Source organism: Pseudophryne corroboree, chromosome 4 (assembly GCF_028390025.1).
Source record: "Pseudophryne corroboree isolate aPseCor3 chromosome 4, aPseCor3.hap2, whole genome shotgun sequence".
NCBI classification, from domain to species: domain Eukaryota; kingdom Metazoa; phylum Chordata; class Amphibia; order Anura; family Myobatrachidae; genus Pseudophryne; species Pseudophryne corroboree.
The window spans coordinates 268112921-268135970 of NC_086447.1; the positions used below are offsets into that span (position 1 = coordinate 268112921).

Genomic DNA, 23050 nt, shown 5'->3' on the forward strand with positions numbered 1-23050 from the left:
TCAGACCCTGCAGGGCGGACACTACTCCCCCCCTTAGTCTCACGATGCAGGGAGGCTGTTGCCAGCAGCCTCCCTGTAAAATAATAAACTCTAAACAAAACTTTACTAAAGAAGCTCTGTAGAGCTCCCCCCTAGCTGTGACCAGCTCCTCTGGGCACATTTTCTAAACTGAGTCTGGTAGGAGGGGCATAGAGGGAGGAGCCAGCCCACACTCTCAAACTCTTAAAGTGCCAATGGCTCCTAGTGGACCCATCTATACCCCATGGTACTAATGTGGACCCCAGCATCCTCTAGGACATAAGAGAAATACCGGTGGAGGGACTGACAGAGGAGATCAGCTGACAATGAACATTTAGCGAAGAATCCATTCAAAATGGATTGTAGTGATGAAAGTCTGTTTTTTGGAACACCAGTACGGAGACTATTGGAATAATCAATGTGGGAGATAATGAGAGCATGAATTAGAGTTTTTGCAGTATCTTGTGTAAAATATGGTTGTATTTTTTTAAAATGTTTTTAGGTGTATGTCAACATGATTTAGAGACAGATTGAATGTGGGGAACAAAGGACAGCTCAGTATCAAGAATGAGCAGCGAGCTTGTTTGGTAGGGGTGATTGTCGAGTTATCAAACAGTGGCTTAATTTCTTTTTAGGTCAAAATATCTTTATTAGTTTAATAACAAAGAAAAAAACAAAACGAACAGGAGATTGATTTATTTATATAGCGCAAACATATTCCGCAGCACTTTGCAGAGAATATTTGTCCATTCACATCAGTCCCTGCCCCAGTGGAGCTTACAATCTATATTCCCTACCACATGTACAAGCACGCACATTCACGCTAGGGTTCATTTTATTTGGAGCCAATTAACCTGCCAGTATATTTTTGGATTGTGGGACGAAACCGGAGTACCCGGAGGAAACCCACTCAAGCACGGGAAGAATATACAAACTGAACACAGTTAGGGCCGAGGTGGGAATTGAACCCATGACGTCAGTGCTGTGAGGCAGTAATGCTACTATTACACCAGGAGAAGAAGAAACCAAATGCTAGACATAGTATACAAGACTTGATTTCTTTTTAAAAGGCCAATGCTTAAAATTACAATGTGAGGAATAGTATTTTGTACAAAATGGACAGCAAAAATGGATGCTGCATAGTGTAAACTGCATCTATATTTCAACATCTGTTCCATGTGTCTTTTTATGTGTATTAACGGTTTACTCTGCATAGTATCAATGATGTCAATGACAATCCCAAGAGGTCATTTGTATGCTAGGGGGTAATCACAAGGCAAAAGGAAGATGCAACCATTAGTAAAGACGAATTCTGCACATTTACCATATTAACCTATCCGAAGAAGGCTACTACTGATGGCCAAAAATAATATGATCCTGCCACTTGGCCTGTGCAGGGAACATCAGTATCTTTTACAATTTGGCTACAAACAGAACTGTAGAATCTTATGGAATGGATGCCTATCAATGTGGCTGGTGGAAGACTGTACAGAAGACCAAATAGTGACGACCATCTTCTAAATAGTTTTTTCTATAAGGCATTCACAAAAATGACACAATCAAGTTCAGTTGGATACTTGTTGAAAATGCTTGACATTTCCAAATTGCATGTAAAATGAACATGTTCATTTGCAGTACCTATTTCTAAGAAGCGGGATGCCCGTGCTGCAGTCCACAAACACAAGGACCAGCGCATGTGCACAAACGCCAGCGGGACAGGAAATGAGCACAAACACCGACTTTTAGGGACTGTATTAGCTGCAGCCCCTTGAAGCCAGGTAGAGCTGACAGATGGACAGGGGAATGGCTAACCGCAGTCTGGAAATCACTGCCCCCTGGGATTGCCTGTCTAGTGAATAATTAGCAGATATAGCTTCCAATGGGATACCACTGCTAGCGAAGCCAGTGCATAGACTCACGGGGGGTAACGGAAATTTACTGGAGGTTCAGCAGCCCTGCAGCCCCAAGCTAAAATCCATCACTGTTCATTTGTATTTTTGGAACAGCCATCTGATCTGCTAGATCTTGCAAATCTACTAACTTCTGTCTTAGAAGAGAAGATCATTCTAGTTATGCAAAATATCATCCCACCCTGACCCTCATGGTCATGGGAAAAATGTTACTCATTACTCCATTTGATATGATCTGTAAGCCAATTAAATAAAAACACTAATTAGATTTAGCCAAGACACCTCCCTCCATGGGTTCTGTAAGGAATGCTGAGATAACCTGCTGATAAGATTTCCTTCCCAGTTTCTAAAGGTGTTAGCAGCCAAATATTGTTGTTTGCATTGATTAGCATTAGGACCATGTAACTCCCAGATACTCGTTCAAAGGGGATGCCATCAGAATGCTGGCTGTTGGGATCCCAGCAGTCAATATACCGACGCCGGAATCCCAGCACCCTTTAGAATCCCGATGCCGGAACTCCGAAATGGGCCAGTAGACTGACTCCGATATCCCAACAGCTGGCATTCCGACCGTAAGTATAGCCGGCGGCTAAGGTGTAGGGCCGGGGGAGGGAGGTTAGGTTTAGACGCCAGACAGGGGGGTTAGGGTTAGGCTACGAGACAGGGGACGTGAGTAGATTAGGGTTAGGCTGCAGGGAGGGTCAGGCACCCCTGGGGGGTTACGGTCAGGCTGCGGGGAGGGAGGGTTAGGTTTAAGCAGGGGACTTAGGTTTGGCCACCTCTGGGAAGTGGTTAGGGTCAAGCACTAATGGGAGAGGTTAGGGACGGGTTAGGGTGCGGGATCAGAGAGTTATGGGAGACCACTGCACACTCACCCCTGTTGTTCTTTCCATCATCGGGATCCTGGCATCAGTATTATGATCGCAGGGATCCCGTCCGCAAGCAATTCATACTGAATCCGTTCAAAGTGGTGGACAGTTACATGTATACTTTTAGCTAAGACTTTGAATATTTAATAATGACTTTATATAGACAGTTAAGTCCATCTATATATTTGGACAATGACAATTTTTTTGTTATTTTAGCTGTTTACCAAAACGTATTATTATCATCTCTTATTTATATGACAGCACAAGGCGTTTACAGCGTCCATTAGAGAGTATATAAACAGCTAAGCAAAACATGAAAAAAAACCTTACAGTTTGAGACAATTTAAGGTATATACAGAAAACCAGGGGTTAGCTGTCATTAAAGGGAGTAGGGAGTATAAGATCACGTAAGTAAGAGAAGGAAAGGCCCTGCTCTTGCGAGCTTACAATCTCAAAGGTGAGGGTCTAACAGACCAGGGTGACACAGAAAGGGTAGACCATGAGCGTGGACAAGAGGGTTCGGAGGACAGTTGGCTGGGTTTGGTGAAGAAGTTCGTCTTGAGAGCCCGTTTGAAGTTTTGAGTTGGATGGGGAAAGGTAGAGAAATCCAGAGATAGGGAACACCACGTGCAAAATCTTGTAGATGGGACTGGGAGTAGATAATCAGTTGGCTGGAGAGTCGGCATGCATTAGCAGAGCAAAAAGGATGGGTGGGAGTGTAGAAAGAGATAAAGTCAGAGATGTAAGTGGGAGAAGAGTGGTTGAGGGCTTTGAAGGGATTGAGAAGCTTGAATTGGATTTTGAATATCAAGTGGAGCTTGTAATACCCCTTTCACACTGCCAATGCCGGATCCCACCCGGAAATTGGAAACTGGTCCTTCCCTGGTGGGATCCCGCATTGGCAGCTGCTGCAGGCTTCCCTGACCCAGCAATATGCCGGGCGGGTTGCCATAGCAGCAGGGGGCGGAGCTGGCGGCGGGGGTGGAGATGGCGTCGGGAGATGAGATCATCTCCGCGCTGCCTCTCCCTGTTGTAGTAAACAGGTTCTTGGACGCATCGACCCGGGAGCCCATTTACACAGCCACTGACCCGGTATTCAACCCGGGTATAACACTGCTTTATTCCCGGGTTGAATTGCCGGGTCAGGCGACCCGCAAATTCGGCTATGCCCCTTTCACACCGCACGCCGACCTAGCAATATTCCGGGTCGATACCGGGTTATTTGTGCGGTGTGAAAGGGGTATAAGATAGGGAAGGTGTACGTAGTACTGTCCATTTGGTGAGGAAGATGAGATGGGCAGCAGCATTGAGGATCGATTGGAGTGGAGAGAGGCGTATGTCAGAGAGGCCAGAAAGGGGGAGATTACAGTAGTCCAATCTGGAGATGACCAGTGAGTACACACGGAGCGATTCCGGCTCAGCACGATGTGTGCTGAGCCCGATGTGATCATAGCATACATCACAGTGGTTGTCTGTACACACACTGCGATGTGTGCTAGCCCGATCCTAACTAGACCGCAAGGCTCAATGAGTGTTATAGCATGGGTACTTAGGGCCTAATTCAGACCTTATCGTAGCAGAAAATTTGTTAGCAGATGGGCAAAACCATGTGCACTGCAGGGGGGGCAGATATAACATGTGCAGAGAGAGTTAGATTTGGGTGGGGTGTGTTCAAACTGAACTCTAAATTGCAGTGTAAAAATAAAGTAGCCAGTATTTACCCTGCACAGAAACAATATAACCCACCCAAATCTAATGGGCCCTACACACATACAGATCCGCTGTCGAGCTGCCCGACGGCGGATACGGCCAACAGGCGACCCGGCGGCGGGGGGGGGGAGGTGACCGGGGGAGTGAAGTTTCTTCACTCCCCCCGTCACCCGGCTCCATAGCACTGCACGCTAATATGGACAATCTCGTCCATATTGGCCTGTATGCATAAGCGACGGGGCACCAACAGTTAACGAGTGCGGGGCCGCGCATCGTTAATCGTTGGTGCCTACACACAGAACGATATGAACGAGTTCTCGTTCATTTATGAACGAGAACGTTCATATCGTTGTTTTATCTGCCAGTGTGTAGGGCCCATAAGTTTTTCTGCACATGTTATATCTGCCCCCCCCCCCCCCCCCTGCAGTGCACATGGTTTTTCCCATCTGCTAACAAATTTGCTGCTATGATCAGGTCTGAATTCGGCCCTTAATGTAGATGTACTAAGAGAAAGATCCCTGCGTTGCATGTTCCCGAGCAAAGAGGTGCACTCTAACCTATGAAGTAAATGGGTAAATGACTTCTACTGCTGTGTGTTGTAATGAGACATCCAGCACTAAGACGTTAAAGGAGTCAATTGTAAACTGAACTAACCTTTGCATTCAAAATTATTTGCTAGAAGGAACAAAGAGAAGAGACTGTATTTGACTAAAGTTACTATGTTTGTTCAATTATGAAATGGCTTGGCGCCCATTCAATTCAACACTGATAACTGTACACTGCTATGACTGCTGAACCTGCACTTTACAAATGTTGCCTTTATTGAAACTGCATGCTCAGGAATACCTTTCTGCTGTTTACCCACTCGATCTAAGGTGAGAGAGACTCAGCTATAGCTAGAGCTTGGTGGTTGAACCAAGGCTAGTAGAGAGGTCAGCATTATGGAGAAATATGCCAACATCAACCAGAAGAAACAGGGAGCTGCATAGTTCTGCACAAGTAGATCACAGGGTAACTTCTACAAGCAAACAATCTGTTTACCTGATATTTGGATATCTACTATGATAAGACTTGCATGACGTGAAATGCATAACATACTGTAATCATATGACAAAACCAATATTCTTATTTATGTAGGACAATAAAGGCATTGTACAGAGCTTGAAACCCTTGCCATTTTATTACCCTCTTATGTTCCCTTTCAGTTGTGGTTTTAACCCTGGGTCTCATATTCATGAATTACAGCTGGAAATACAGGACTAGTGTAGCACATGCATTGTCAAAGCAATACTACTATGCAGGCTATTCTAGCTGGATACTACTGTAATATTTTGAGGGTGGTGCCCACAAGGCATGGCGGCCCGTCCCCACATCACCCAGCACACATTGACATGAGGAGTCACCAGCGGATTACGTAAACTGTCCCAGCAGCATACCCACGTAAGCATCAGCTGCCAGAGAGGAGAAGGGGGCATCACATTCTGGCACATTCATGAGGATTGTGGGAAGTATTGTGAGAAAGGGTATGGGTCATTAGGTTGAGAAAACTTAGGTCGACAGTGTCACTAGTACCCCTTTCACATCGCACAAATAACCCGGTATCTACACGGCATATTGCCGTGTCGAAACGGGTCAGTGTGCGATGTGAAAGCTCCTTTGCTGAAATAGCGGGTCACCTGACACGGTAATTCAACCCGGTAAAAAAGACGGGTCAGGTGCAGTGTGAATGGGAGCCGTTCCGATGCGACACGGCTCCCATTCACAGCATAGTGAGAGGTGGCGCAGGAGATGAGCTCATCTCCCGGCGCCGCCTCCACCCCCGCCCCTGCTGCTGCTGCGCCCCCCGCTGCTATGGCAACCGACCCGGTATATTGCCGGGTCGGAAAGCCAGCAAAGGATCGCAAATGCCGGATCCCACCCGGTAAGGACACGTTTCTCTTACCGGGTGGGATCCGGCATTTGCGATCTGAAAGCAGCATTGGTCACAAGCACAGGAGAAAAAGAAAGACCATTAGTTGGCGCACATTTACAGAAAGGAAAAAATCTAAGATAAATATTAAAATATAACTTTTATTAAGAATAACTTCTTTCCACTTCTATGTTCGTTTCTTTTTTGTTTAATCGCTGTAACTAGCTTCCTGTCTGTGCATGCTAATAATAGCAATTGATGACTGGAGAATTCTTTCCAGTATCAAAACTGTTGCAACTAGTTTTCTGTCTGTGGTCTTTTAAAATCTTCTTCTAAATGGAATTGATACAGCTGTTGATCCTGGATATGTTATTTTAAGAAGGGTTCTTCTGTATCTGAATTGAGACAGAGTATGTCGAATGTGGATATTCTGATTGCTATATGTATGTTCTAACAAAATAATATATACAGATAGTGGCTGAGAGTTTATCGTGTTACTGAGAATTCTTTCTAACAAGCTACTACACATTTGGAGGTGGCACAATCAGCATATGTATGCATTTATATATGTTTTTCTAGAATGTGATTCAAGCAATAACAGCATAATCTGTGTTGTGCATATACAGATTTTTTTTCTTATGGTACATACAGAAAAGGACTCCTTTCTTTGCTTATAATCAGCTGGTAAAGAGAACTTGTTGTGCCAAATGAGATCAAGGGTTTCCCCTTTTTTCATAATAAATAGATAGACGTCTGCCTCTGTGTGAGACTTACATATCCTGATATCAATGACACTAGTAATCTCAATGGGGGTAATTCTGAGTTGATCGCAGCAGCAAGTTTGTTAGCAATTGGGCAAAACCATGGGGGTAATTCCAAGTTGATCGCAGCAGGACTTTTTTTTTAGCAGATGGGCAAAACCATGTGCACTGCAGGGGAGGCAGATATAACATGTGCAGAGAGAGTTAGATTTGGGCAGGTTATTTTATTTTTGTGCAGAGTAAATACTGGCTGCTTTATTTTTACACTGCAAATTAGATTTAATTTTGAACACACCACACCCAAATCTAACTCTCTCTGCACATGTTATATCTGCCCCCCCCCCCCCCCTGCAGTGCACATGGTTTTGCCCAACTGCTAACAAATTTGCTGCTGCGATCAACTCAGAATTAGGCCCAATACCCAGAGTGTTATAGAAATACACCCTCTATGGGAAGATAATGGGGGTCATTCCGAGTTGATCGCTAGCTGCCGTTGTTCGCAGCGATTAGGCTAAAATGCGGCACTTCTGTGCATGCATATAGGACGCGATGCGCACGCGCGACACACTTTCACAACAAATGATGCAGTTTCACAAAGTGTCTAGCGACGCTTTTCAATCGCACTGCTGGCCGCAGAGTGATTGACAGGAAGTGGGTGTTTCTGGGAGGTAACTGAGCGTTTTCGGGGAGTGTGTGTAAAAACGCAGGCGTGTCAGATACAAACGCAGGCATGCCTGGGGAAACGCAGGTGTGGCTGGCCAAACGCAGGGCGTGTTCGTGACGTCAAAACAGGAACTAAATAGTCTGAAGTAATCGCAAGCTAGGAGTAGATCTGGAGCTACTCAGAACCTGCTCGAAAAAATTTTTGTAGCCGCGCTGCGATCCTTTCGTTCGCACTTCTGCTAAGCTAAGATACTCTCGCAGAGGGCGGCGGCTTAGCGTTTGCACGGCTGCTAAAAGCAGCTAGCGAGCGATCAACTCGGAATGACCCCCAATATCCGTATCTTACAGGAATTCCTTCCTTGTCTATTATGTAACGACACGTGTTGGCACCTTCCAAATTCCATACCTTTGATATATCTCTTTTTTTAGAATTTCCAGTTTCAATTTCTGGACTCTCATTGGTGATTCCGTGAACCCTATTGGTCTTCACTGTCTAACGCCAACAGCAGATCCACTGTATATTCTTCTTTAACTTTACAATTTCTCTTTCTTATATGTTTCTGAACTCTCATCAACGATTCTGATACTGGTCACGGATTTATTTACTATCAAACCACACTGAAATTGCCCAATCTCGTCTGATCTTGGAAGTGATAAAGTGTCGGGCCGGACCAGTATCTGATGGGGGACCCCCAGAGAATATTCGGTGTAGTAGGTCTATGGGGAATAGCAATACAGTCTAACGTTGACAGCAGATTCAACTTTATCTTGCTTGCTCTTATCTTTTGTGTAATATCTCATACCACAATACTGCTAATAACAACTTGGGAGGATCACCAACCTAATGGGGTTGATCTCCCCTTAATCCAGAGAAACCCAACGACACTGCTGGGGAGTCCATACAGTTACAAACAAGAAATTATTTCCCAGTATTGTTTGATGATTAGTTACATGATAATCCGGAGGGCGCTCTTGTCTTACATCTCCAATAGAGAGTAACTATTAGAATCCTGCTGCATATTTGGCCATTTTGGCAAAAAAAAACAATATTTTTTTATAGGAGTATTATCCCCGTATTATGTGATCTACTTTACATTAGATGGGCATCTATGCAATATGAATGGTAGTTTCACGAACAACATGTGACCAATGTGTTTAGATTATTCTTAATAAAAGTTATATTTTAATATTTATCTTAGATTTTTTCCTTTCTGTAAATGAGTGCGCCAACTAAGGATCTTTCTCTTTCTCCTGTGCTTGTGACTAACAGTAGTACGCTACTGCACCCTTGGTGCACCACTAACAATTGAATGTGTGCAATTTCAGCTACATAAACATTTATAGTTGGTTTTGACTACTTCTGGTATTGATTTAAATTATATCTGTTCTCAGTGTGGAAACACCCTAGCAATACAATTAGAGTCACTAGGTCGACATGGTCATTAGGTCGACATGGAAAAAGGTCGACATTCGTTTTTTTTCCCTTTTCTGTGTCGTTTTCTTTGTAAAGTGACAGGGAACCCCAATTAGTGCACCGTGTTCGTTTGCCATGCTTCGGGCAGGTTAACGTTCCCAATTGTAGTCCACGTGGATCGTAAAGTATGAAAAAGTTCAAAGAATACAAATAATGTGAAAAACTCATGTCAACCTTTTCCCATGTCGACCTTGTTCATGTCGACCTAATGACCATGTCACCCTAGTGACCCTGTCGACCTAATGCATGTCGACCAACAGTGGTCGACCTAATGTCTGTCGACCTAATGACCGTAGGACGCGAGGAATAATCATGTGAACTGGGGAGGGGGGAGTGAACTGTGAACTTGAGGCAATAATATGTGGCATAATTATATGAACTGTGGGCATCAATTGTGGCAAAGTGATGTAAACTGGCGGTAGATGATTTCCAAGAAAGTGAAGCCGAGTAAGGCTGTAGTAGGTCAACGATACATTAATCAGTATTAAGTATAGCCCTCAAAAAGCATACTAGTTTTGAAGTACAGGTTGAGTATCCCTTATCCAATGCTTGGGATTAGAAGTATTTTGGATATCGGATTTTAGTAATGAGATATCATGGCGATGGGACCTAAATCTAAGCACAGAATACATTTATGTTTCATATACACCTGGGGGGTAATTCCAAGTTGATCGCAGCAGGACATTTTTTAGCAGTTGGGCAAAACCATGTGCACTGCAGGGGAGGCAGATATAACATGTGCAGAGAGAGTTAGATATGGGTGGGTTATTTTATTTCTGTGCAGGGTAATACTGGCTGCTTTATTTTTACACTGCAAATTAGATTGCAGATTGAACACACCACACCCAAATCTAACTCTCTCTGCACATGTTATATCTGCCTCCCCTGCAGTGCAATATGGTGTTGCCCATTAGAGAAAGATTTTGCTTCTTATTTATATTATATTTATATTTCTGCGTTTAGTTCCTTGATATTTATATTAAAGTTCTGTATTTTGTAAATTGAACAGTGTCTTTATAAATGACAAAAAACAAACAAACATAAACTTATCTATGTAATGGCTTATGTGTGAGTGTATTGGTGCCCACATACGGTGCTACTTGTGTAGGTGCGATTTGAGCCTATACAATGTGTGCTATGCGATTTGGACTAAGTGGTGTATGCTATTTGAACTACATCCAATTTTGAATACACTACAATGTACTATGGGGGTAATTCAGAGCTGATCGTAGCAGCAAATTTGTTAGCAGTTGGGAAAAACCATGGGGGTCATTCAGACCCGATCGCTGCTGTGCATTTTCGCATAGCAGCGATCGGGTCTGAACTGCACGTGTGCCGGGCGCCACAGTGCCCCGGCGCATGCCAGACAGCCGACGGCTGTCTTTAGCTAGCCATTGCCTCTGCCTGATTGACAGGCAGAGGCGATCACTGAGCAGGAGGGAGCGGGATGGTGGCGTTTGGCCACCGTTTAGGGGGCGCAGTCCGGGTAACGTAGGCGTGCCCGGACCATTGGGAGGGCGGGTCGTGGTGGCTGCGTGACATCACACACAGCCGCTGCAACCCGGGCAGCGACGAGTAGCTCCCTGCCAGCGCGCAGGAGCTGCATTGGCTGGGAGCTATTTTTCAAGTACAAAAGCATCGCCGCTGTGCGATGCTTTTGTACTTGTGCGACAGGGTAGGACCTGACATGCGGGGTGGGGTAGCCCTGTGCTGGGTATCCCCCCGCTTGTCAGTGGGACTGATTGTAGATGTGCTAAATTTAGCACATCTATGATCAACTCTGAATCATCCCCTATGTGCACTGCAGGGGTGGCAGATATAACATGTGCAGAGAGAGTTAGATTTGGGTGGGTTATTTTATTTCTGTGCAGGGTAAATACTGGATGCTTTATTTTTACACTGCAATTTAGATTTCAGTTTGAACACACCCCATCCAAATCTAACTCTCGCTGCATATCTGTCCCCCCTGCAGTGCACATGGTTTTGCCCAACTGCTAACAAATTTTCTGCTGCGATCAACTCAGAATTAGGCCCAATGGCTCTCATTCCGAGTTGATCGCTTGCTGCCATTTTTCGCAGCGCAGCGATCAAGTGAAAAAACAGCAATTCTGCGCATGCGCATGGTACGCAGCGCGCATGCGCTAAGTACTTTCACACAAAACTTTGTAGTTTTACCCAAGCTCGAGCGACGTTTTTCAGTCGCTTGAGTGTTCGTAGTATGATTGACAGGAGGTGGGTGTTTCTGGGCGGCAACTCGGCGTTTTCAGGGAGTGTGCTAAAAAACGCAGGCGTGCCAGGCAAAAACGCAGGAGTGGCTGGAGAAACGGGGGAGTGGCTGGCCGAACGCAGGGCGTGTTTGTGACGTCAAACCAGGAACTAAACAGACTGCAGTCATCGCAAGATAGGAGTAGGTCTGGAGTTACTCAGAAACAGCATGAAATTTTTCCTGTGCAGTTCTGCTAATCTTACGTTCGCACTTCTGCTATGCTAAGATACACTCCCAGAGGGCGGCGGCCTAGCGTTTGCATTGCTGCTAAAAGCAGCTAGCGAGTGATCAACTCGGAATGAGGGCCAATATGCGATGTAGTACAAAAATACCTGCTTACACATACTATTTTGCCTGGAGATGTGGACTAGACGGGACATGCATCGCATTGCAAGGGACAATACACACGGTGCGATTTGAACTATACGCGATGCTATCTGAACTAAAAAGATTATATAGCATGCGAGAATTGCACCGTGTATGGGCCCCATATAAACACAATGCTTAGATGTGGGACTGGCTGCAAATTCAAAGTGCACCAGTAAAATCTAGCCTGGGACAACAACCTGGTCAGAGATGGCTCTGGGTACCTCATACCTGATACCTTATTCAACATCATTTACAATGTGTTAGAGGTATTTTACCATATTTCATTTGGTAGGAATTTCTACCCAGACTCATAGGACTTAATAGATAACGTGATGGGATGACTTGTACTATAGGGTCCTCAACTTCTGGTTTTACTGCAATAGAGTTTGATTTTCCTGAGGGCCAGAATTGTGTGGAGGCATGCCAAGCTTCAGTACCCAGACCCTGTAGACCCCTGTGGGGTTATAAAATGATTAACTGTGCCATGCTGCAAAAAGTTTATCAAACCCCTTTTATTTTCAGCCATACCCGAAATCTACTACAGTCCAAAATTCTAAATCCCACATTGTTGGGTCCCCTACTGACATAATTTATTTATTTATTTATTTATTAACAGTTTCTTATATAGCGCAGCAAATTCCGTTGCGCTTTACAATTTGAAATAACAATAACAAACTGGGTGATAACAGTCATAGAGGTAGGAAGGCCCTGCTCGCAAGCTTACAATCTATAGAATGACATATATAGTATATATTATGTGTATATATAGATATATTATACAGATATATAACATAATATATATTTGTATGTGTCATTATCTCAGTAGGGGAACCAAAAATGTGGGATTTTGAATTTTGGATAAGGGATACTCAACCTGTACTAGGGCTATAAATACATGTAAATAGTTGTTGATTCAGGATATTGGATTTGCTTGATTCACACACATTATACTAGGGCACATACATAACACTTATCAGTGGCTAACTTATAACCAGGAGCACTCAACCAATTCTAATCAGAAGTGACATCTTTACACATAAACTCTTGTGCCTGCTTCATTGTCTTGTGAGAAATGGCTTTATCTCTGTAATACAGCTGTCCAGACAGAGTCGCGCTCTTTCTTAACAGCATCCCAGTGGGGTGTGGAGGGGGGAAGAGGCATGGGCATAATAATGGCCATTGCACAGTTCTACAATGTCATATGACTGGAAGATGATATGAATAGATCTTTAAAATGTTGCCTGGACCCCAGGTTTGCTTCTTAAGGGGCAAACCCATCATCTATTAATAAGACAGTAATTACCCTTGAAAATGCGCATGACACCGCATTCTAAGCATTCAATTGAAAGAGGTAAAAAAAAAATCCAGTCTGATTATTCACTTGTGTGGTATATAACATTTATAGAAACATATAACTTGGCATTAAGACACTATTACCTAAACTTTTTGTCCTTTTTTTTTTTATAGTAGTAATTTTTATCTAGGCAAAGGATGACTTACATATATACAGTAACTTTTGAATCCCATCAGAACAGATTTACGATTCTAGAAAATAATAACAAGATGACAAGATCAAAAGGGTATGAAGAGGATGAGGAAGATGCAAAGTTTGATCCAAATGTTCTCTAGCTGTATTTGTAGTCAACGTCACCATGCAATGTCTGAGTTTTTATATTATATAGTATTATGATCATGTATACCATTCTTAATAAAGAAAGAAAAAGAACAAAAAACGATATAGGTTACCTGTCTTCCTGTGGGTTTGAAACCATTGGTTGTAATGGAAACGTGTTTATATTGTTTATAATGTCACGTGGTTGGGATTGGATATACTTTCCTCATGTAGTAAATAAATTACTAACTCTGAATTCTTTCTGTAAAGAGGCAGCAGTCCATTTTAAAAATAAAGAAAAGTTTTTCTTTAAATGTGTTAAGGGATGGTGGATGGGGTGACAGCCAATGCTGCAGATACTCTTACGGGCTACATTGGACATTATGGTAAAGACTCTTCCATAGCCTGGAGTTAAAGGAATGCTAGGATCGATTATTCCCAATATTGCCCATTCAGGGGTCAGCGATAGTGACTGGTTAAGATTCGGCAATATACAGATGTGTCCGCATACATCTTTGCCAAAAGACCAAAAGAGGCTCTGTGGCGTGGCATTGTCGCGATGACAGCGTGCCTCCTCCACGCTATTGTTTAGCTAATATTAGCAAGAGCATACATACGCACGCTCCCACAAATGTCACCGACAAACACACTGCTGCAAATGGGTAACAGGAGTATAGCACCTTGCTACCAGTTCTGACTGACTACCACTGCCTCTCCTTGGTACGTAGGGCAGCAGGAACATCGCTTCCAGCTGCACGCGGCTGCACTGCGTTTCTCAATATATTGATAAGTGGGAGCATGTGATACACTGCGCCGGGAGTAGCAGCCTGCAATACATACACACAGGCAAAGATGTGTGAGGCACCCAGAATCTTTTGATCACACCACAGTTCTAAAGGCAGTGGAACCACTTTTGTATTTTTAATATACACTGAGAAGTTCACCAGGTGAAGATGTAAAAACTAAATACAAATTAACATTTAATAAATTAGGCAGTGTAAAGGGCCCTACACATTGAGCGATCTGCCACCGAGCTGCCCGACGGCGGATACGGCCGACGGGCGAACCGGCGGCGGGGGGGGGCAGTGACGGGGGGAGTGAAAATTCTTCACTCCCCCCCGTCACCCGGCCCCATAGAAGTGCAGGCAAATATGGACGAGATCGTCCATATTGGCCTGCATGCACAGACGAAGTGGGGCACCAGCGATGAACGAGCGCGGGGTCGCGCATCGTTCATCGCTGGTGCCTCCACACTCAAAGATATGAACGGTATCTCGTTCATTAATGAACAAGACCGTTCATATCTTTGAGTGATGTCGGCCAGTGTGTAGGGCCTATTAGTTTTCCAATCAACAATCAATATATTTATTTTACCAAGTCCAATAATTAATATAGACACAAAGGCTACAATGTATAGAGAGGCAGGTTTAATATTGCAGGTAGCTAATCTCACAGTGAAGCAGGCTATTCTTACTGTGAACCCATATATGCCTCAATAGGCAAAGACAATCAGATATTGTTTAATTGAAAGCTAAAAGTGTTTCCGCACATAACCGTTCTGCGTGATGACATGTGAGGCTGAGCACAATTCCTCACTTGTTGTCAGCAACTGAAATCATTTCATATTAGTTTTGTGTAAATATGTGTTTAGTTAATCTGTGTTTAAACAATGAAATCATTAATTAGCAATCTCATATATCCAGTCTTATTAAAGGAGAGGTATGAAAAATGAGACATCCAAAAAATGTAATGTATAGCAAACAAACCAGGAAATGAAAAATCTACTTTTCCCAAAAACATTTTCCAGGTTTAATAGGTACAAGGGTATTGATAATGACATGCTAAAGGCCCCATTCAATTAGGTTAGATACTTACAACACAAGGAAAGCCTACTTAACTACAAGCCCTTTTCTATGTGCTGCTAACAAGTGTTAACCCATAGATTCTAGGATAAAATCCCAAAGCTATAGGGTAACGCGGGATTATTCCGAGTTGGTCGCACATTTTGCTATTTTAGCAACAACTACGACCACTAAATTCACATGCACAGGGCAAAGCTGCCCCGCATTACGATTGCAATTCAATTGTGATCGCATCGTAAAAACCTCAAATAGAGGTTGATCCCTACATATGCAGCATGGCTGCGTATGCACGGGTACCACTGCCATGCTTCCAATTGCAGGAAACGCAGGTGACGTCATCGGCCGGGCACGAAAACAGCCCACGTTTCCTTCTCCCATCCCTCCTAATGCCGCTGCCTCCGAACGCCCGCCACCTGTCCACCAATATGTGATCGCATCCTCCCGGGCTGTGATTACATCGTGAAGGGTCGTGCACACGCATTGCAGCCGCTGCTTGTGCGCAGTGTCTGAAAAATCGCCCATTTGCGATTTTTGGAACACTGCGTCCATCTCTGAATAGCCCCCTCGTCCATCTCTGAATAGTCCCCTAAGGCCAGAGAGCCCTACTTACCATGGATTTCTGTGCGAGCCTCAGCATCCACGTTACATGCAACTTGTGGGCTTATTGCCATTGAATAGCCCCGGCCACTGCTACACGTTCCGTGTGCACAGTACAGAAGCGATTACGGCCACTTGTGTTCACCTATGCATCAGACCCAATGACAGCTAAAGGATGTAGATCTGGATTCTATGTAACATAATACCAGTACTGCAGATTTAAGTTAATGTTTCACCTTTAAACACTGGTGACAATTACAGGTTTTTCAGCTTTTGCAGCTGGGCTCTAGTGGTGACAGAAGGCAGATCTTAGGACAGGTACAGTGCAGGCAGCATCGCAGCATGGGAGCCGCAATCATAAGACCTCAGTTACAGTCTACCGCTTTTCTAATCTACTTATTTCTAGGATCTACAAAACAATGTATATGATGGTTTGTGCATTTCCCTGGGACTATAGAACAATCCCACATACTGTATCAGTCAGTATCAATGTATTTAAAAGATTCAGTTATCAAGGCCAGGTTTATATTTGACTCATCCTCTCAAAGGTTAAAGTGGAAACGTTATTCTGAATGAGGTTGCACCTTACACAAATCCCCTTCAAATCCTTTAGTCTCTCTTACATATTATACTGCTAACAGGGTATAGGAGATTATCGGGTGCGGATAGGCATCTAGTTGGCTACAGAAAAGTAAAAGGATTCTGTCGTGTCACTTCTATCAATTTATTGTACCAACGTCATTTCTAGATTCTCACATCACAAACAAAAATGTTGTTGACTTCCTATTATGGGATTTACATATACAATTTTGAGACCAGCAATGGAGAAATGTGTCTACAAAGGAGAGGTCAATTATGCAAATATATGACATGGTACAATATTTATAGGAGTTTTCAATATTCAAAGAACTTTAATTGGCTTCTGCAACTTTAATAAAGAGTTATACGTATTACTACGCTTTCTGCTAATATAGGGGGTTATTCAGCCCTGGTCGCTGCTGTGCGTTTTCGCACAGCGGGCGATCAGATCTGAACTGTACATGCGTATGCACCGAAATGCACCGGCGTGTCGGAGGACTGCACCTGGTATCGGTGCCTAGCGACGGGATGGTGCAAAAAAAGCAATCACACAGGCGATCCCAAGGTGATTGACAGGAAGTATGTGGGTGGCAACTGAGCGTTTTACAGGAGTGTCCGGAAAAACGCAGGAGGGACCAGGCGTTTTGAGGGAGGTCTGATGTCAGCTCCGGCCCCGATCAGCAGCAAATAATCACACTGGGAGAGTAAGTCCTGGGCTGAGCAGATACTGCACAAACTGATGTTTATGCAGCTCTGCTCATGAAGCGAACGCACACTGGCCCCTGTTTTCCCCTCCCCCTGTAGGCGGCGACTATCTCATCGCAGGGCAGCAAACACCACAGCCCTGCGATCAGGTCTGAATTACCCCCATAGTGGGGTAGATATGTTTTTTTCTTTACAGAGGGAATTACAAAGCTTTTTTTAAGTTCTCTGCATTGGACAGAATTGTATCCCAAGGTCACATTAAGACTGTATACTAGGCCAACTAAGATTAATACCTCTGCTTGACATAAAGAGGTCTTATATGTACATTATATTTCTAAAGATATGACTAATAAACACAAAAAGAAGCTAAGATTTGTCAGTGTGTTTAACGCAGGCTACAAGAGGTTATGCATAAGATCAGAGGGTGCAAAGAAGGGGATGGCGATACAGTACCTCCCTTGTGGACTCTGTGGTAACATATTCTGCTAATAGTCCCATCTGTAACCTCAAATGAGCCACATTAGAGGCTGGACAAAATAACAATGGCTTCCTACTGGTCTGTTCAGTCACATACTCAAAGTGGGTTATTTACTAAGCGTTGGGTTCTATGACCCTGGCACTTCTGAGCATGTTTTCGCCTGAAATTTAAAAGGACAATGCTGATATCAACTGTGGTTTGCTAATAAAATAATTGTCTTTTTCAATTTTGGGCATAAATATGATTGAAAGCGCTGAGTATTAGAACCTGCCACTTAGTAAATAAATCCCCAAGTCTGCACACAGTGTCTGGAGAGGCAAGAGGTGACAGTGGCCCTCATTCCGAGTTGTTCGCTCGCTAGCTGCTTTTAGCAGCATTGCACACGCTAGGCCGCCGCCCTCTGGGAGTGTATCTTAGCATAGCAGAATTGCGAACGAAAGATTAGCAAAACTGCTAAATATTTCTTTGCAGTTTCTGAGTAGCTCCAGACCTACTCACAGATTGCGATCAGCTCGGTCAGTTTAGTTCCTGGTTTGACGTCACAAACACGCCCTGCGTTCGGCAAGCCACTCCCCCGTTTCTCCAGACACTCCCGCGTTTTTCCCTGACACGCCTGCGTTTTTTAGCACACTCCCGGAAAACACTCAGTTACCACCCAGAAACGCCCCTTTCCTGTCAATCATTCACCGATCAGCAGTGCTACTGAAAATCGTCGTTCGAACACCAGCAAATCTACTAAGTTTTGTGTTAAATAACTTAGCGCATGCGCTCTGCGTACCATGCGCATGCGCAGTTAGCAACAAATCGCAGCATAGCAAAAATCAGCAACGAGCTAACAACTCGGAATGACCCCCTGTATCATATAGGGCAGTGGTTCTCACCGCGATCCTCAAGTACCCCCAACAGTTCATGTTTTCCAGGTCGCCTCACAGGAGTGCAAGTGAAATAATTTGCTCCACCTGTGGGTCTTTAAAAATGTGTCAGTGAGTAATGAATACACCTGCGCACAGCTAGGTGACCTGGAAAACATGAACTGTTGGGGGTACTTGAGGACCGAGGTTGAGAACCAGTGATATAGAGTACAGTAGATCATAAAAGTTATCTAAAAGTTGAAAAATGCCATGAAAAATGTACACTTAAGAGCTATAAAAAATTAACCCAAGATGAAGTCAACAGGACTTACTGGGATATTCAATTATCCACACATACTGTCGGGTGAAAAGTATCGTCGGGGGGGGGGCTATCTAATTAGCCCCGATAAGCCGGCGCGTGCTGCGGCTTATCGGGGGTTTTGTTTCCCCTGCCTCCGTCTGGTGAAGCAAAATCCCAGATAACAGCCCCGTTTTCATCCGAAAAAGGGGGTATTTCACCCGAAAACACACAGGTTTCACTGAACCTGTGTGTTTTCGGGTGAAAATGCACTTTGTTTAACGGACAATCAAATCGAATAGCCCGACCGCAAAACCCGAAGAAACATTGGGGGGTTTTACTCCCGATGTCTCTTCGGGGCTAATTGAATACCCCAGTTTTGACTTTAATTGTTAACATGAAACCGGGGAAGTTCTGGCAAGTTGCTACATTAAAACTAGGCAAATTAAACTTTTGTCATATGTGAATTAAGTTAATGATTGCCAACTGTTAGCAATCACTGTACAGTTCACTACATTTAGGTATATGCCCAAGAACCACTGGAGAAAGTTTACTTATCTGGGATCCCTTTAAGTTTATGGAGATTTACAGAGCAGCACTGGCTGTAATTTGTGTTCGGTCAAGTGGAATGGAAACTGCTTACACATGCGATCATCCTTTTCGACTAATAAAACTGGCACATGGGATAGAGTAAAGCATCTGTGTGATCTACACAAGCATGTGAAGGTTTGGTCTGAGAAGCTTTTTAGTGACACTTTAACAATAAGACGTGGCTGAATGCTTAATTCAATTCCCATAAAGCTTTTGTTCCTCCCTCAAAACAACACTTGCTGTGAATCTCTCCAGCATCAAATGTTTGCAGTGTCTACCCTCCTCCCAAACCATCTTAACTAGTGCATTTTATTATACAGCACCGTGCAGTCCAGCCATCAAAGGCACTAGCCACATATGTTATTAAGATCTAGAAAGCTCAAGCAACATGAACTTTAATGGAGGTCAATACTCTGCTGTAACATTAAACCTAAGCATGGTTAATGCTTAAAACCATACCACTTTAAATCACACATAAAGGCATTTTAATTGGAATCCCTGACCCTTGCGAGCCATTGTTTAATAATGCATTATGTCGCAGTACAGTGCACCCTTGTTCCACACAAGGGAACAGGACTCCAGTAACTTGATTCTCTTTGTAAAAACTGTGCTGTGTGAATTACCTGAGACCCACAGAAATCTGAAATCCTTATATTCATAATAGGACACAGAGAAAGAGGACAGTGAGGAGCTAAGGAAGGGTGGTATAAATAAGGAGTGTAATATTTACAGAGTACACAGGATGTGTTGACCCAAAGCAAGTCTGACACATTTACAGTAGCAAACAAATTAGACTACACAAACTGGACTAGCAGCAGCAGGGACACACTGGACTAGCAGCAGCAGGGACACACTGGACTAGCAGCAGCAGGGACACACTGGACTAGCAGCAGCAGCAGGGACACACTGGACTAGCAGCAGCAGGGACACACTGGACTAGTAGCAGCAGCAGGGACACACTGGACTAGCAGCAGCAGGGACACACTGGACTAGTAGCAGCAGCAGGGACACACTGGACTAGCAGCAGCAGCAGGAATACATTGGACTAGCAGCAGTAGGGACACACTGGACTAGCAGCAGCAGCAGGAACATACTGGACTGGCAGAAACAGGGACACACTGGACTAACAGCAGCAGGGACACACTGAACTGGTAGCAGCAGGGACACACTGAACTAACAGCAGCAGGGGCTCACAGGACTAACAGCAGCAGGGACACACTGGACTGGTAGCAGTAGGGACACACTGGACTAGCAGTAGGGATACATTGGACTAGCAGCAGCAGGGACACACTGGACTGGTAGCAGTAGGGACACACTGGACTAGCAGCAGCAGGGACACACTGGACTAGCAGTAGGGATACATTGGACTAGCAGCAGCAGGGACACACTGGACTAGCAGCAGCAGGAACATACAGGACTGGCAGAAACAGGGACACACTGGACTGGTAGCAGCAGGGACACATTGGACTGCACACTACACCTGTAGCAACAGTGACACACCGGACTGGTAGCAGCAGGGACACACTGGACTAGCAGCAGCAGGGGCACACTAATTGGACTAGCAGTAGCAGGGTAAGCATTATTTCCTGAGGCTAGTGAGTACACATTTAAAACAGTGACACCCAAAGATAAATGAAAAGTTAACACCAAGGGCTCTGGTTATGTAAAAGGTCTTATACAATTTATTCACGGTAAAATATGACATGACAGAATAATGCGCCTCACAACGTCTACACACAATACCTAAGGCACAACAGCACATCATCTACTGACAAGCATTACACTCCCTCTTATACTGCACAGTAGTTGTGTGTTTATTCCTGGCCACAAATATAACTACGTCCCTAAGGAACAAGTCTCCTAGAAAGTGACAGTTACTATCACACCGCAGATATGATGCATCATTACCTGTGTCTCCAGGTGTAGGCAGCAGGAGCAGTGCCCAGTACAGGTCTCAGCAGCAGCTGCAGGGACAGTCACATCCCCGTGCTGCGAGTCGCTCACAGCAGCCAGCAGCTACCGCCAATAGCACCAGCTATACTACAGTTTAAACACCGAGCCAGTGGAGGTGATACACAAGACCCGGAGCTGGAGTTCTCAGGACAGGAGCAACATCCTCACAGCAGTGCACAGGTGGTTCCACACCTTCCCGAAATCCAGGCACAGGCACTTTAGTCCAGTCCAGGTTATCATGTACTGTAAAACGACATGGACACATTGCTGCCTATGGTCTTTATTATTTCCTTACCTGTAGGATCAAACGCTACTATGCTGTAATAAGCCATATACTGTATATAGGCACGTTCTCTCACATGATAGCATTCTGTGCTAAATGTTTATAATTAAATGCACAGTTCAAATATCATCTGATTAGAATAATGGATAAATTATTTTAAAAGTGTAATTCTCCCCCTTTTACAGTAATCTGATATTCCAATAAACTGATCACCAGACAGGGAGATCACATACTAGTGAATCAACATTTGCCTTAATCGTGTATTTCTTTTTTTACGTTAATCCATTTTAATTCATCTGTTTTCTCTTAAGAGACAGCAGGAGCATAGGTGGTCATTCCGAGTTGATCGCAGCCAGCAACTTTTTGCTGCTGCTGTGATCAACTAGTACACACCTATGGGGGAGTGTATTTTAGCTTAGCAGGGCTGCGATCACTTGTGCAGCCCTGCTAAGCTTGAAAAATTTCAAGCAGAACTTGACCAGCCCTATACCTACTTACCCTGTGCGATGATCCCTGCGATGCTGAAGCTGCCTCTGACGTCAGACATCCGCCCTCCGTTGTTCTGGACACGCCTGCGTTTTCCAATCCACTCCCCGAAAACGGCTGCAAACGCTGTGGAGACGCCCAGGTCCGCCTTCTTCCTGTCCATCTTCTTTGCGGTCCGCTCTGCGACCGCTTTCTTCTCAAGATGCGACGTAACCCAGCGACCCCTGTCCGCTGCGTGCGAACGGGTCGGAATGACTCCAATAGTCCGATTTCTGCGCCTGGGATATACCAACGATGTCCCATTGTAATGTGGATAATTATACCCAGAGAAAAAGTGAAAGGCATGTACTGTGGCTGTGTTCATGTATGTAAATGCTGGACATTTATTCCTAGGAAAAGAATATTGTCAGGGATACACGTACTAGAAATTAATACGTTTTCCACCATATGAATTTGGTGCCATTAATGTCCTGTTTGTCACGTCCTATGGTAACACAGGGTCATTTTTGTATAATGAATGCCAAACACCTATGTGACATTTTCCTCTGGTGAGCAATTTCTTCTATTGTTATACAGAAGTGAAGATACATTATATGCAGCCATATCTTAAGTATGGTGGTACTTGCTCCAGGAAGGCAAGTATATGCCACCATTTATACCTGTCAAACTCATACACAGGCCACAGCACAGCCAATAAGGAACCCATGGGGCCACTTAGTCATTCATGTGAAAATGTCCTTCCTATGGCATTCTTTATCACCTTTCCACAATACTATAATACTTATCATGTACACTATCATTTCTAA

At 44.2% G+C, this 23050-nt stretch overlaps 1 protein-coding gene across 1 annotated transcript in view; it reads right to left on the reverse strand.

Annotated features, from left to right (window-relative positions):
* Nucleotides 1-21543, reverse strand: part of PLCH1 (phospholipase C eta 1) — a 469798-nt gene extending 448255 nt beyond the window's left edge. The window contains exon 1 of the mRNA XM_063916111.1: nucleotides 21431-21543. The gene's annotated coding sequence lies outside the window, so the exon portion shown is untranslated. The remainder of the gene's footprint in view (nucleotides 1-21430) is intronic.
* Nucleotides 21544-23050: the final 1507 nt, after the last annotated feature.